The 7,960-nt window shown below is 34.2% G+C and overlaps 1 pseudogene; it reads right to left on the bottom strand.

The window, feature by feature from the left end:
- Positions 1-3,616: 3,616 nt before the first annotated feature.
- On the bottom strand, positions 3,617-7,173 carry LOC146936338 (receptor-like protein EIX2; annotated as a pseudogene).
- Positions 7,174-7,960: the final 787 nt, after the last annotated feature.

Genomic DNA, 7,960 nt, shown 5'->3' with positions numbered 1-7,960 from the left:
ATTCTTAAGAGTTATACAAACACGTATATATAGAAAATTGTGTTTAAGGAAGGAGTATTTTCCTGCTTCCTTCTTATCCTAAACATGTAATTTTATCGTCCATCCATTTAATGTTCAAATTATATTCACTAACAAAGATAATCTTTTGTCTTATATGAAGGAAAAAAATAGATAGATTCTTCTTATCCTAAACATGTAATTTTATCGTCCATCCATTTAATGTTCAAATTATATTCACTAACAAAGATAATATTTTGTTTTATATGAAGGAGAAAAATAGATAGATTTTGTCATTTATACAATCTCAATTTTTAGTTGATGGAACAAAACAACAACCTCTGTTACGAATTGCTCACATACGTGTGGTGTGGGGAAAATGGGTTTGGAATTTATACACTTAATTTGTTTTGGACTTTTCATAGTTACGCAACGCCCTTAAAACATATAGACTGTGTTTGGATTGGTAGCAAGTGGTGGAATGAAATATCGAAGTAGCCCTTATTATTATTGACGAGAAAGATAGGAGCACCTGCATCATGACTGGACTCGGTAAACAAAAACTCATGGTTAAATAAGTAGAATAAATTGAGTAAAGCGGGATTGCCCAAACACAATCAATAACCCACGTAACAAATCTTATAATATAGGTAGTTAAAAGATGAAGAAATATTTTTTTTTTTCTGAATCAAGAGTAAAGGTAGGCATAAGGGGAAGATGGACATGTCAACCAGAATAGCACCCTGAATCCACCTCCAGCCTACATCACCTTACTTGAAAATATTATTAAAAAAGGAAAAATTCATATAAAAGAGGGGCCAAACTAAAAAAAATCCTACCTAATGAACAAGTGATGTGATTAAGAGCTCATTCAACATGTGAAAGGAAACTTATAAAAAAGGTTGTCCAAAAATATGGATTAGAAGTATGCTAGTTTGCAAGAGAGGCAATTGCAAATACAAATCTGCTTTAATATTTTTATTTCATGGTTTTATAATAATTTAAGCACTGATAATCCATTTAGTCTTTCGTTCCCGTGAGTTTTACACAGTTGGTAAGAACAATGCATTATATATACAAGGTTTGGGGTTCAAACCCCGGACACCACCAAAAAGAAAATCAATTTAGTTTTCAAATCAGGTATTTTTGAGTGGTTAATTATTGGAGCAGCCCAAATGGTAATTCACGTGAGTTTGGAAACTAAAGAAGTCAACACATTTTGTGATCTACTATTATGGAGAATCAATGGCTCATCTTTGTCATTTGATGCGTTGCTCTAAGGTTTTGAGTTTTCATTGGCTAAAGCAATTAATTTTGAGAGAGGCAATTGCAGCCCGTGTGTGTGAAATCTTGTGTTTTAGCCTAGTTTTTTTTTTTTTTTTTATCATTCTTCCGTTTGGAAACTCCTACGAACTTGAAATGAATTTTATTCACTTTGTATTTCCTTAAAAAAAAAAACCCTTCTAAGAATTGTTGATCTTCATTCTTCATATCTTTAATCTTTCACGTGATGTCTTGATTTGGCGATTTACATGATTTCTCACTACAAAACACATGGAATTGCATGATTTCTCACTACAAAACACATAGTTTGTTTGATTTCATTAGTGTTTTGTGTTTTTGTTAATGCCTTTCCTTATATGTCGCCCTTGGAATTCTTGTTTATTACAGTTACGTCTCAGGCTTGAATGTAAGTCGAAGTATATTACTAAAGTCAACAAGAAGCTTACCGAACTTCAAAGGTCTCAAATTCAGAAAACACCATTTAAATGGTTATTGAGTTTGCCTAAGAAATTAAAAATATATGAAAATTTACTTGAAGAATTGGTAGAAAAATGGGATGATAGGAGTGGGGGGTTTAACCAAATTATAGAAATGTTTTAGTTTTAATTTTAACCAAATTCAAAAAAGTAGACGATTTTGACCGGTTACACAATCCTTTCGCAACCGAGTTTGCTTCAACGATTGGTTGCTTGCGGCACAAGAATCTGGTTCAGCTTAAAGGACAGTGTTGTGAAGGGAATGAATTGGTTTTGGTTTATGAGTATCTACCAAATGGAAGACTTCATAAAGTTCTTCATAGAAATATAAGAGCTATGTGTATAGTTTTGAGTAGTGATGATCGAAATCGGGGCAAACAAATAAGAATGGTTGTATGATATTGATATTGTCTTTGATGACTGATTATTGAACACTGAGGTAGTGGAGGGAGGAATAGATTAGAAGTTACTTTGTTTAGATGTCAGTTTCCATAAATATTCGAAAATAGTGAGAAATGCAATAAAAATTGTAGAAATGTTTTAATTATACGTATATCAACAATGGTTGGAAAATTGTAGAAGTATTTTAGCTACCAAGAAATCCCAAGACTAAAATTATTCATAATGACATTAAAACTCAGCAAAGACCCACCCAACATAAATCACTTGAACTAATGTGTTTTGAAGAGAGTTTTTTTAAACTTATCTTCATCAGAGTATTCAATGTACTCAACACACCCCTTTTTCCTGTTTGTGGCGCAGGACAAGCGTATTTGGTAGCCGTAAAGACACGGAATCGGTCAGCTCACAGGTTTTGTCTTAGTGAAATTATAAACATTGCAGAGTGGAAAGTTGAGGGCGATTGACAGATGATGTAAAAGATGCAAGTGCCTCCTAAGGTAAAGAAATTTTTTTGGCGACCAGAACAAAATTGCCTTCCAAGTTAGAACTCGTGTAAGATTATGGGATATAAGTGTTCAAGTAGGCGCTAATTGTCCGTGGTGTATGGCTGATCTGGAGAGGACGGATCATGTGTTGTTGTTCTGCAATAAAAGCAGGCAGACCTGGTGCAATCAGAAGTCGTGGCAGAAAATCACACGAGTTCAGACGCAGAGCGGGAACATTGACCAGAAGATTTTTTGCTTTGTCGATAGAATAAAATTGTGTTTGCAATCACCAGTTGGAGTTGGTGGAGGAGTAGGAACTATACAATTTAGGAGAATAAGAGGTCGAAAGAAATTATTTACAGAAGGAATTATTTAGTAAACGAGTGGAGAGCTGTGCGTCAAGGAGCTGTGCAGGCCGCCTCAAAACAGCACCATACCCGTGACAGTCCACCGCTGCATCGTCCTCCTCATAACTTCATAAAAAGCAGCATTGATGCTTCGTTTTCGGAGGCAAATAATAAAGTGGGTGATTGGCATTTGTTTGAGATATGGGCTTGGCATGTTTATCGGAGCCAAAACTTTGTGGATCCAACCATTGTTGGAATTGAACAATGTCGATACTTTTGGTTTATTATCAGCATTTGACTGGAAGCGGGGGAAGGAGTTCAAGCAAATCGTTTTCACATTGGACGCAAAAGGTGTGGTGAATTCCTTTCATTCATCAATGCAAGATAACACAGAACTAGAATCCATCATAGCTTGCTGTAGGGCTATTTAATCTTCTTTTTGTAATGACTATTATGTCGAGTTTTCTAGGAGAGTGTTAATATGGTTGCTCATATCCTTGCAAAGGTGGTAATATATAATGTCACCTCTCATATTTATTTTGACATTCCATCTTGTATCGATTCTTTGATTTATAATGAAGTGAACTAGTATTCTACTGACAAAAAAAAAAAAAAAAAAACTTGATAGCATATAAACGATTACATTTCCATACCAAAACTACCAAACATGAAAGCTTAACAAAACACAATCAAACTTTATTACAAGAAAGTTTTAACAAAATGTAATTCATTTTATTTAGTACGCAACAAGAATTGGCATTCATCCTACCCATAACCAAACTGCACACTGCTAACCAAACTACATTATTCTAAAACAGCAAAAGATGTACGGTACCAATAGGAGATCCTGCAAAAACAAAAATTACTTTTAGTTCTTGGAAACAACATCAAAGCATTGCAATTTCCAGGGAATAAATTGCATAGATAAATCAAGCACCTAATCATTAATCAGGACAATTGAAATATATAGATTAACTTAACTGTGCAAACAAAGGTGATGTTATGAGATTGATATTGTGTATTATGGCTGATATATCCAAAATCAATGAGCAAAGCAATACAAATAGTAGAAATGCTTTAGTTATACATATATGATGCATATCAACAATGGTAGTAGCAAAGCATAGACCAAAAATATTCATGACTCAGTTAAACCGTAAAAGAAAGTAAGAAAGAACATAAGTACCTGTCCATCATATTCATTCAATATAGAGCAATTTACTGCCTCCACCACATGATGATTTTCAATATCAACTTGTTCAGGAATATGGAGTATGTGTCTCTCCAAGACGGTAGTAACAGTATTGAGCCTACCAAGCCAACAAAGCCAGTGAAGAATCCTATCCCCATGCTCATGTACAATGCTTCCAAAAATATTGAATTATCATTTCCCGCATTTTTAAGGGGCTGTTGAGGTTTTTCCGATTCTTCTCCAGGACATTTTCTATCAAGGGGTTCTCCACAGAGATTAGGATTTCCTTCAAAACTCGAAGCATTATAGCCCTGCAACTGTGTTCCAGTTGGAATTTTTCCATAGAGCTGATTGTTTGACAAATCCAACATAGAGAGACGATCAATGTGAGCTAAACTGGAAGGAATTCTGCCTGACAGTTGATTATTTGATAGATCAAGAAATTCAAGTGACTTGAAGTTTCCCATGTTTGAAATTATCTCCCTATTGGTATTTTCCCTGTAAGATGATTGCTTGAGAGATCGATGCTTTTTAAGAACTTATCTTCAATTTCAAAGGGTCGATCTACACCTTTCCACATCAAGAATATGTTGACATAATATGGTATAAAAAAAAAGGAGAATTCTTGGGTGAATACGAATTATCCGTTGATGAAGTTGAGTTCATGGTATCTTCAGCTAATGAAGTAAGAAAATTTACACATCGTTGAATTCCTCTAGTCTTGATAAGTTATTTAGTGAAAGATCCAAGACATGAGGTTTTCTCAAATAACAAAGATTTAAACGTATATTGCCATTGAAGTTATTGACCCAAAGGCTTAAGATTACTAATTGTTGTAACTTGTAAGTTGTCTCCAATCCATGAAGGTAACGGACCATGAAACTTATTTTCTCCAATGTCTAACAAAGCCAACTTTTTTGAGCAATTTTTCAAGGAGGAAGGAAGTTTTCCACTCAAACTATTATTTATTTAAAATTAAAGCTTCAATATTTGGAAGGTTACCCATTGAGAATGGAATCTTTCCCGCCAACTTGTTATTACTGAGGTCAACATAGTATAATGAGGTTAGATTATTCCAACAATCAGGCAACTCATCCTTTAATTCATTGTTTCATATATCCAAAGTTCCCAGATAGTTGGGTCTAATTTTGCTGCATAGTAAGGAAACTAAATCTGAAAATTTACAATTGGAAAGATGCAATGCTACTGCTTGCAATAAAAGAGATGGAATGGAACCTTCAAGTTGGTTTGAACTTAAATATATGTCGGGATTGTAGGTATACTCGAGTTCTAAATTCGAAACGTTGTCGGGGATATTGTTTTTTGAAACTTCGAGCACATATAAGTCCTTTTCGGTGAGGACCCAATTGGGAAATGTAGCATTGATATTGCAAGATGATATAAGAAAATATTACAATTAAAAAGGAGGAACCCAATTAGTACTAACCTTCAAAGTTAATAAGTTATGAGACAACTGTAGTTCTTCCAATTTTGAGAGGTTTTTGAAATGAGATTCAGAGATGACACCTTCAAAAGAGTTTCCGCTTAGGATAATTCGTAAGTGATCTGATACTCGTGGGTATTTCTCCAATTAGTTTATTGTCATCAAGAACCAATAGTCTCAAGGATGAGAGGTTAGTGAAATGGGATTCAGAGAGGGTGCCTTCAAGAGAGTTTCCTTGCAGGTCCAAAACCTATAACTCTATAAGTGACCCGATGCTCGTGGCTATTTCTCCAATAAATTTATTTCTATCAAGTATCAATTCCCTCAAAGATGAGAGGATTGAAAGGTCATGTAACATGATCGAAATTTGATTATTCGATAAGGATAGTTCATGTAGCGAGGATACATTTCCAATGCAATGGGAGTAGATATTATGGATGATAGAACCTCAAATTTCTCCACTCAAGTGGTTATCAAAAGCCACAAATGTCTCCAATGTGCATATAATCCCAATGGATTTTGGAATATTGTCTTCTAGATTGTTGCTTGAGAGATAAAAATTCACAAGCGAATGCATTATGTTGCCAAAATCATGATGAATGGTACCTTTTAACAAGTTATGACTAAGTTGAAGCTCTTGAAGATTGGAGTTGTAGTTAAGCACCCAGTGGAATATCGTCGATGATGTTAACTGATTCTCACCAAGACCAAGGACAATAAGAGAACTGGAAAAGTTTAAATTAGGCTTCATAAAAAGGAAAAATAAATGATTATCTTCCAACCTTTTAAGCTTTCCTAGGAATTAGAAGGTGTGATGAGAAGAATCATTGAGATTTTGACCAAAACTCAAGTCACGTTTTTTCAAATAAGAGAGATTTGATAGCCACTCAAAATTTCCTTGGATTTCGTTTGCCATTCTAAAATCAAAATTGTAACCAAGCATGAGAGATTGCAATAATGAAAGATTTCCGAGTTGGAAATGGATTGCTCCAACAAGATCATTAAGTCTGAGATTAAGGTGTGGCAATTGATAGAGATTCCCATCTTAAGTAGGAATCTTCCTCTCATAACCACCATTTGTGAGATCAAGGTATCATAAGTCGCTTAAGGATCCATTTTTTTTTGGAATTTGACCACTGGTATTCAAATAACTGAGGTCTAGATATGTTAGATGTTGCAACTCAGTTATTTAAGGATTGATTTCACCACTTAAATAATATGAATCGTGTAGATCAAGCTTTTCAACATAACCAGTTTGATTGTTGCATTGAACTCTTTTTCGTTTGCAGCAATCAACATTTGGACCGTCCTTCCATGTGGACAACATGCCATAATCATCTTGAATGTCATGTTTGAATGTTAGAAGTGTGTGTCTCTCCCTTTCTTTGCACTTCGTGTCTCCATTCTCAGTAGCTTAGATGTACCCAATAATGGAAAACAACACCAACAATGCATGGAATGTAATAATATTATAGTTTCTCATCATCATTTCAACAACAAAATAAAGATGAGATTCTCGAATGGATGTTATATTCTTAAGAGTTATACGAACACATATATAGAAAATTGTGCTTAAGGAAGGTGTATTTTCCTGCTTCCTTCTTATCTTAAACCTGTTATTTTATTGTCCATCCATTTAATGTTCAAATTATATTCACTAACAAAGATAATCTTTTGTCTTATACTAGTATGGATACCCGTGCCAATCACGGGCTAGAATTCAATCATACTTAAGTGAAAAAATGTTGTATGTATCAAGTGTAAGTTACATTTCAACATTGAATAAAAGAGTGGAGGTTGGACAACATATAAGTTGGAAGACTCATATACTTAATACCATAAATATTCGGTGAAAATGTAACATTATTCTCACTTGGATGATTGCTCCAGCTCCAATGGATCGATCCACACCACCGTGAGTTCCCCCATAAATTCCAACGGTCGTAACAAAACTCGGTTTTTGTAGCGGAAGTGCGAGTGGGAGAGTTGTTATTGTGTCAAATGTGAGTAAAAGTTCAACATTGAATTCAAGAGTAGATATTGAGCAACATAATATATCTAATGTCTTAAGATTTAGGGTGAAGATGTGGCGTCAATATCACTTATGTGGTTTCTTTTAGTCTAGAGTGATGATTAAACTAAATGTATGATCCCCGGTAGTAAGAAAATTATGAACTATTTTTTTTTTAAGTTTTTAGATGTCATGTATTTCTTTCAAATAATTCTTATTCTTTCAAACATTAATTTTAAATGAAACATGAATTAAATTTGTATGAATAAAAGCTCTCGCCAATTTGAGATTTTGAATGAGTCGCTTATACACATTACTCATT

This window comes from Medicago sativa, chromosome 3 (assembly GCF_051527215.1).
Source record: "Medicago sativa cultivar Bolivia chromosome 3, Bolivia_mono, whole genome shotgun sequence".
Lineage (NCBI taxonomy): Eukaryota > Viridiplantae > Streptophyta > Magnoliopsida > Fabales > Fabaceae > Medicago > Medicago sativa.
This window is presented reverse-complemented; position numbering and strand designations above follow the sequence as displayed.